Here is a 9,774-nt window from a genome sequence, read left to right as displayed (position 1 = left end):
GCATGCCAAATATGCGACTCAACATCATGACCATATCACTATATTCCCTCTGCAAGTCGAGCCATACTATTTCTTTAGGAATCTTTGAATGATGCGGTCTATTCCTTTTCAACCATCTTTTGTTGATTATTTCTTCACAAAAATTGATTCTAGATGTACAGATTCTCAGTGCTTGCTCTTGTGTTTTTGTGACCATCCTTGGATTTGAAGGAATTCCAAATGCTTCAGAAATGGATGCCGGAGAAAAATCTGCTAGAATATTTCATTCAAAATCCTGGATGGTTCTGTCTCTATGATTGTAATGCTTGGTGCATTCCACGATTAACTCTGGATGCTGAAAAGGAGGAGGGAAACCAGCCGCAGCGAAAATTTCACTTCTCACAATTTTTGTAGCCAGGTGTGTTGGGTGATAGTCATTATATCCGAGCATTCTCCAGTTAAAATTTTTCAATCAAGGCCACCAAGACTTGTATCTCCAATTTATGTCTACTTTGACACGATTTTGGATTCAAGATATAATCCTCTCCTTTCATTCTTTATCAATTGTCCTCGCATTTCTCCTGTTCCCCTGGGCTCTGCCATTTTCCTTTCCTGCAAAATAGAAAATGTACATGCATAAGACTATGCAAGGAAAGTATTAAAAACAATAGATATGACTTGTCCATAAGACGAAGATTTTGGATTTTCGCCAAAATTTTCATACTCCTTTCAAGATTCACTTTTTAACACCTCCACGAGAAATATGAAATTTCACAACTCACTACAACAGAAATTCCTTTTTGATAGAATTCAAAATCTTCTGTCGTGAATTTCCAAAAAACTCCTCAACAATTTCAGAAGATTTGCCAAAAAGTTTGCTTGCTTGAACTCCTTGAATCTTACTCCTATTCTCAATTTGCTCTTCAAATTTTTGTGTGAGCCTAAATGAATGAGAGGGTATCTTATATAAATCATTCTTCAAAAAGATGCCTTTAAAGCTGCAGACTAAAATTAGTCAGTTGCTTTACTTAACCATCAAGGTTTCCATTTTTTTTTGCCACTTCACTTTTTGCTGTTTGATTCAAAAAGTTGCTATTTTTGATGCTCTTAGCTTCATGATGAAGCTAAATATTCTTCTATTTTGATTTTTTTTCTTTAGTTTTATTAATTAAATATCAATTAAAAAATCAATATTTAATTAATTTCTATATTTAAATGAAAAAATCAAATTCATTTGCAACTTTTTCTCCATTTTTATTTTTTGGATTATTATTCAAGAAAAATAAAATTAAAAAAATTAAATTAAATATTAGTAAACTAATATTTAATTTTTTAATGTAAATCCAAAAAATACTTTTTGAAGGAAAATCATTTTTTCGCTTTTCTTCTCTAAATCCAACTTTCACTTCATAAGAAATTTCATTCTTTCCTCTAAAATTTTGGATTTTCCACAAAATTTTCTTGCTTTTCACGATTTTTTAACAAATTATTGTGCTCCAATCAATTTACGGGAGCGGGTTTTCTATGAAATCAAGGATTTTATCTTTTTCAAAATATTCCTTACTCCCTTAAAACTTGCACTCCGCACTTTTATGAAAGTGGAATTTTGATGGAGTGAAGGAATTTGTCTTTTCCATGACTTCTTCAAATTTGCGCTCCACACTTTTTGGGATCGGGCTTTTTCAGAATGAAGGATATGCAATTTTAAAATCGTTGGAGATTTTCATTAGTTGACCATTCCCTTAGTTCTGCTGACCTGTGCTCCATGATTTTCGGGAATCCTGAATCCCAAAACAGAGTAATCATGTGTACAAGGATCGAATTTTTTGATCAGAATCCAAATCCGATGAAGACCATCACTACAAAAGTCGATAAGCACCTTAAAAATCTGCCTTTCCCTAATTTATACTTGAAACTCGTAGCTTCGTCCGGTGTAGTGACAAGAGTGGAGCCTTCGAACATCGACTCCTATCACATCACAGAAATATTGGACCTGTTGATTAAGAAACTATGTCATCTTGGAAACCGAATGTGCCTTTGCCACAAATCTATTATAGTTAGGCCTGATGAAAAGGTTAAGTTTGGTATCATGTAGCTTTGAAAGTTAACAAGAAACTACAAAGATTTCCCAAAATGGATGATTTTTCTTTGCATGAAATTTCCTTCATTCCTACTAAATTGCGCTCGATCCACCACTTCATGAAAGCGGAATTTTGCTGGAGTGAAGGAATTTATTCTATTCCTCCATTTCCTTGAAACTGCGCTCCATGATTTCCGGAGTGGGCTTTTTATGAAATGGCGGATTTTGTCTTTTTCAAAATTTTCCGCATCCACTCCAAATTTGCACCTCTGCATGCGAGAGCGGGGTTTTTTGGAAATGAAGGATTCTATTATGTGACTCCCTCAGATTTGCGCTCTGCAGAAGAAGGAAACAGCTGGAAAAAACTTAGAATAAATGGGGGACTAGGCTGGGGCGATGGTGACTGGTGGTCACAACAGTAATGTTAATTGAAATATATTACTAAATACAATGTATTTTCTCATATCAACTTGTTTACAACTAATTTAATGTGCCAGTGTAACAATATCCTTTTGGTAATATTGTCAATGCTATTGAAAGCATATTTTTGATTTCCTACTTGTTCCCTCTGCCATAACAATGTACTTGATCTCGCTTCCATAATAGTCTTTTGAGCTGGATCCTTGATAATAATTCATGTTGGTTATATCTATGCATTTTCTGGTTTTGTTGCACATCATTTTCTTACAAGGGCATGCTCTCCTAATGATTTCACTTTGGGATGAGATTAGGTAGATCTTATTTATGCTTGGCATCTCAATCTTTTTCTTTGTTGTAGGAATAAGACCAAATTGAACTATGCACGTTCCTTAGAAATACTCATGTCTTTTATCTGCCACCATTCATATAAGCGATTGCCATAACCCCTGCACACTACGTACCATGTACATAGTCATTACTGCATAACATTGTGTCCCAAGTTTGCTATGTATTCAGTGATCTTGAGTTGTTAGTCTAGTGAGATAACCATATATATTTTCCCATAGCACGACTCCTACTTTGACATCACTATATGAGCTATCCGTCTCTATATCATGAACACAGATATAGTTAATTGGCATTGTCTATGCAGGGGTTAAAATGTACTTTTATTAATTAGTTTAAAATTTACAAATGAATGTTACTTTATTAAAAAATAAAAACAAATTGGTTATGTAGGTGATTTTGGCCCTTTCTGTTGTATAGATTTTAGAAGATCTAGTAGTAGACTGAATATATAAGTCAACAAGATTCAACATAGAAGTTAAGTGTGACCCAAGATAGATTTAGCAATGAAGGATTTATACCCACAAGCCATTCACCTTGAATGAAAACAGAAAAGGTCATTACATTTTGTGATGCTTTAGTAAATGAGAATCTTTTCAATACTTTAGGAAATGAGAGTCTTATTCTAAGGAAACACTAGTAGTTTAGGTTATTTCGAAAAGGTTGTTAAATATGTTTAAATCATTTATCCCTTTAGTGTCATTGGTTTTAGGTGGCTTAAACATCACACATTAATGATTAATTTTAAAATTAACAATAGTAAATTATAATTAAATATTTTTCTAAATTTCTTAGTATATGATGTTTAGAGATAGTCATTATTTTCATTTTTTTGCTTCTTTGAATTTACTATTCTTACTAGATTTTTAAAGAATTCCTTAATTTTGGAAGAAAAAAATCACTAACAAAAAGCTATTGTTCCTTAACTTCTCTAAATTATTAGCATATTTTGGTAGTATTAAAGTCATATGTTTCTTGGACCCATCTTCTTGAGAATTATCTAAATATGTTTGTATTATCATGTTTATGTTTATATTAATTTTTTAATAATTTTGACTAATTTTTAATTCCTGGATATTACCTTTTTAATTGAATTGTACTTATTAATTCATCATCAAAAACTAGATAGTGACTAGAAATTTAAATTAATTTTAAAAGTATATAATTACAGTTTTATTTTTATTTTTAAGAGATACTTTCAATCATTTGTAGAAGTCTAAGAGCTCCTTTTACTCTATTATGTTGTTAAGACAAACTACTTTTTTTAAAGAATTCCATTTGTATTGAATATGACTTAACTAAATTTTATGGAATTTTGTCAGATTTGAATTTTGTATTGTTGAGTTTGTTTATTTGCTGAAAAGATGGTGAAGTCACCCTATCACCTCTGCTCCCCATTGATAGGTTACATCCTCATAGTTTTAGTTGTCCATGCATAAAAACCTTCCCCTGTTCTCCAGCCTAGAGTCACCAATGGGACTCTTGATCCTAATCAACTAATGGCATTAGAGTTTCTTGGAGTAACTATACCGTAGGATCCATGCAATAGCAATTGGTTAATATGCGATGACACTCTTGGCCCTTACATGCACCTAGTATCGTTGGAGCTACAATATTGCTCCCCAAATGTTATCCTCTCCAATTTTTCCTTAGCCAGCTTGACCACCTTGCAATCTATTTATTTTAGAGACTGTCCCATGATCATCGCACCTCTCCCTACCACATTAACTGAATTTGTCTCTACATTTAGCTGCATTGAAAGTTTAGGCCGCACAGTTAACCATACAAACTTACTTGCCCTTCCTGGTACCTGGCTAAGTAAGCTCCATTGTCTGAAGGAGTTAACTTTAAAAGATGTATTAGTAAATGGAAGTGTCAGTGGTTTGGAAGGAATCACAAAAAATATGAGCAACCTTGAGCGGCTAACCATCTCAAATGTTAATATCAGCGGCACCCTCCCTGAATCATGGCCAAAAAACCTTACAATGCTGGAAATATCTCAGGTATGAATATTTATATATGTGGATGCTTATAATGTATAGTTTTATTATGACTCTCATTGAATTAATTTAAACACTTAGTCTAATTTTAATCTTTGTTCATATTTTAGAGCATGATTGAGGGGGTCATTCCTCCTACCCTCTCCTCTCTTACCGAGTTGCGGTCATTGGATCTAAGCTCAAATAGACTTATGGGAAATATTCTAGCTGGGTTGAAGAATCTCACTTTGTTGACATATCTTGATCTTAGTAATAATCAATTAAACAACACTATTCCGACTTTCATTGCCAAATTCCATAGACTCCGGTACTTGGACCTCCGAAATAACAACTTCCATGAGGTCTTGCCCTTTACTACATCATTTGTTTTAAACCTTCATACTTACAAAGTTGGGGGCAACCGTGAGCTTTGTTTTAATGACACTGTTCTTTTAAGCACGATGTCAGGAGGTGCTGATTTTTGTGACATGGAAGGAAGACCCTTTATGATATATTATGGGAATGCTCCTAGTCCAGCACCTATGGAAGGTGTAATAGTATCCCTTCACAACATTAATAAGGGTAAAACATCTGTGTTAGTTGTTTCAATTGTCTTGGTCACTTTAATATTTGTAATAGTAGTTGTAGGAGTTGTCTCAAGACGATGTTCCAATTAAAAATGCAAAAGATCTGTCCTATGAAATTTTATATTGTAATAAAAATATTCTATTTGTACTTTCTATCTTTTTTCACTTATAATTTTTATTTTATCTGTTTACATTAATATAACTTTTTAATTTTTGAATATAAAAATATATTTCTTACAATTTTGTTTTGGAAAGAGACTTCATTAAAATTACATTTTTTTTTGCTAAGCACTATGTGAATGATAATTCTATCTTCTCAGTTTCTATTATGTCTTTATTTAATAGCTACAATTTATATGTTTCCTTATGGCTTTCAAATTTGAGACCTACCAGTATCGTTATATCTCAAAATTAGTAAATAGATTTCCCTTTGAACTTGCTTGCAATGGAAAGTTGTCTCACTGCGGAAAACAATTATCAGAAAATGGTTTCCAAAGCACTATTAGATAAACATCCCACACATAAATAGCTTTTCTCTTCCCTATTGTCACGTACAGTACAAAAGTTGGAACTTGGACAGATGTTTATTTTTTCAGAATATGAAATATTTTTCATAGGGAACCCTTAAAATCTGGAATCAAGGAGGATCAATTGCTGATACTTCGCATACTTATTTTTCATTTTATTATTATATTTATTTACATTTATGGTGTTGATTGGCCGCTACTAGTACCTTTATGCATGATAATTTATGCTTAATTGAATTCATTACCGAGAGAGTTTATACTCCTCATATCACTGCTTAGAATTCCCATGCCATTGGATGAATGGTATTTTATTAGGTGAAAGCAGAATTTTGTAATTTACACAAGGTTTTAATGAATGCTATAAAAAATAAAATAAAATTAGCAAATGATTATAAATTAATGATATATGAGATTTTTTCAAAATAATTAAACAAATTTTAGATTTGTACACTTTAATTTAACAAGATTTTGAATTAATATAAATATATTAAAAACAAAATAGAAACATTACAAGACATACTAATAGTATAAATTAGTAATATGTGCAAAACTAATATATAATATAATAATTATTAGTCCCGCCTATGTAGACAGAGACTTATGCTTTCACTTCATTTTCTACAATTAGTTTGAGTGCATTCTAAATAATATGAAATTATATTTGTAATATTTTTGAGTATATTATTTTTATTTTTATTTTGTTTTAACTTTTTCTTTCTTCTAATTGGTTGGTTGTATTTTTGTTAGTGGTTGGTTGTATTTTTGTTATTGCAACCTGAGTTGGCCTAGTGGTGGAGAACTTGTACTCTTGAAAGAGAGGTCACAAGTTCAAATCCCACTGGGGGGTAGGGTATGTACGTCTCGTTTGTAGTGCCAAGCGCCTCTCGAAAAAGAGTACGAGGTAGTCCCATATCACTGTCACCATATGTAAACCCAAAAACTATGGCATAGTGTCGTGGACTATAAAACCCACTTACTTATTCTTTTTGTGTTTAAAAATTCAATATAATTCATGATATTATTATGTTTGTAATGTTCTTGAATTATCTTATTTTATTATTTTAGTAAATACTCTTTTTTTTACAATTGGTTGGTTGTATTTTTGGTGGTGTTTTTCTATATAATATAGAGAAGTACTAAAGATTAATATTATGTTTCAATAAATATATTTCATATAAAATCTATCTTAATATATATATATATAGTATTAAGATTATTATTATTATTAAATAATATTTATTAAAGATTTTAATTAAAACTACTTTAAAGAACGTATTGTATAGTTTATGAAATTATTATTAATTTTTACACTAGTATGTCATGTGTTATTTTTTCTAATTGGCTGGTGGTATTTATGTTAGTGGTTTTCTTTCTTTTTAATTTTTCTTTTAAAAATTCAATATAATACATTACATTCAAATAATATAGTTTTCTTCAATAAATTATGAGCAAATTCTTTATGACATATGTCGTTAAAATACATTTAGAAACATTCATATTTATCACTTTAAAATACATAAATAAACATATATTTATAAAATATATTTTTTCAATACAAAAAATACTAATGTTTAAAAAATGTGTGTCAAGGTATCAATTTGATCAAATCTATTTTATGTAAAATAACTTGGTTTAATTATTATGGTTACTATCCTTTATGGAACATTTCTTTCCTTTTTGAAAAAAAAAACATATTCTTTATCACGTTTTAATGATATATATATTTTTTCATAATTTCCATGCAGTGTATGAAGATGTTAGAAAAATTACGTTTGGAATGGGTTTACTAGTGGTTACGAGACTTTCATTGTAGACTTCCACAAAATGTCATCCTTCACATAGTGGAGTTCAGTGTTCGGTATTGGATAAGGGATAGAATGACCAGTCGAATTATAAACAATGGACCAAGGAACAATCAATTAAAATTTTACAACTATGCTCTGTACTTCAACTTCCATTATGCCACAAAAGTGAAGATGAACTTAGATGTTAAATTTCATCACCTTTAGATTGAGATGTAGATTTTTGTGGATGGGCAGATGCTTTGTACCATGAGATTCATGATCTTTATCTTGCAGGATGCATTTATCAAATTATCATTGCCTCAATAGTAAATTTTAGGAAGCACACTCTCTCTGATGAGCTTAGTATAAAGTTTATGAAATTTCTTAAAGGAGAATCTAAAATCAGCTATCACAAGGGTCCACTCGAAGAATGGTTGATAGCTACTCTTAATTTTGGTTACACAATCACATTCACAATACACCAAGTCATTCCATCTTTCAGGTTGTTGCATGCAAATTATGGCATACTTGCATTATTTCATGTAAAGTCTACTCTCTCAATTGAAGTATGAAAAATTCTTCATAGAAATGTAGAGTTATTACTAGTCCATCCATGGTTGAAAAAGTAAAAATATTCTACATATTATTTGTCAATATATTGTCAACATTTTGAACAATACAATTTTTTATTATACCCAATTTTTGAATAGCTATTAATAAATATTACACTATTAAGTTTTGTGATGGACTATGTCATCATTTCTTTCAATGATTATTAAGTATTTTTTTATTACACATGTTTGTAGAAAAATTTCTATATTGCTTCAATGTGCTTCAATTGTTTAGAAATACAATGTATAACATTTCTTCGCTTTTTATGACATTAAATAATTATCTATATGATTTTAAAATATATTTTTAAATTACTATTATTATTTTTTCTCTATGCAAATTTTTAAAATTAATATACAAAACATATACTAATATATAATAATGTTAAATATTTATTAATTAAAATTTTTCAAAATATATTAACTATAGCGAATTATAATTAAAAAAATAATGTTTTCCATTTTGCATTGCAAGTGCTATATATATAATGCTGAGAGATATCCTTCTCGAGGTGCCTATTTTCATAACCTGACTCAGTACAATAGGTGCCTCAAGAAAGATATCTATCGACTTATTTTATATATATATATAAACTAGTAGTATAAATTAGTAATATGTGCAAAACTAATATCTAATAAAATAATTATTAATAATTGCAAATTTCTAAATTCATTTAAAAATATTTTAAAACTTACAAACATTCATATTTATCATTTAAAATACATAAATAAACATATATTTATATTATAGATTAAAATATATATAATCTTGTAATAAGTTTTATATTGACCGTTTAAAAAAAATTAAAAATGTTACTCTATACAGCCTTAAAAAAATATATAGATTAAAAAGTACAAAAACGGCCATTACGGCCATCAAATTCCAGGCTGACACACCTAATTTCACTCTTATCAGTTTTGAGAAGTGTTTGACAGTTATTTGTTTTCTTCATTTTCTGTCTAACCTAAAGAGATATACAGAATCATTGTTTTGTTGATCTGCTTTGGACAGGCAAATCTGAAATCTGCTTGGGCAATACTGGCCTTGGTGTTCCCTGCCTTCATTTTGAGTTCCGCGCTTCTTTTTAACAGATAGAATACTTAGTAGTTAGTCTATTAATTCATAAACACCTACAGAAATACCATTCTAATGTGAACATGTAATATTATTGATATTTAAGTGACACAATAAGATCCAAAAGGATTTTGAGTTGTTATCTTCTAATACCTCCCTCTATTTGCTATCTTGGCATTTTTTCCATATCTCGTTAAAGACATTGTACCTATATTTTCAGGACAAGATTGTGTAATACCATACAATTCTAAAGAGTATTATTCCCATTATAATTATACTCTGATAAAATAGTTGCTTTGTGAATTTCAGTTATAGATTATGTTTGGAACATGACGGACAATCTTTTGTGCTTAGGTTCATATGGAGATTCCCAATGATATTCATGTT

The 9,774-nt window shown here is 30.1% G+C and overlaps 1 pseudogene; it reads left to right on the top strand.

The window, feature by feature from the left end:
- The first annotated feature begins 2,274 nt into the window (after window positions 1–2,274).
- LOC149566854 (receptor-like protein 51) lies at window positions 2,275–9,401 on the top strand (annotated as a pseudogene).
- Window positions 9,402–9,774: the final 373 nt, after the last annotated feature.

Source organism: Cupressus sempervirens, chromosome 3, assembly GCF_028749045.1.
Source record: "Cupressus sempervirens isolate cs-2001-9-10 chromosome 3, ASM2874904v1, whole genome shotgun sequence".
NCBI lineage: Eukaryota > Viridiplantae > Streptophyta > Pinopsida > Cupressales > Cupressaceae > Cupressus > Cupressus sempervirens.
Note: the sequence above shows the minus strand (reverse complement) of the source record. Positions and strands in the feature narration are given on the sequence as shown.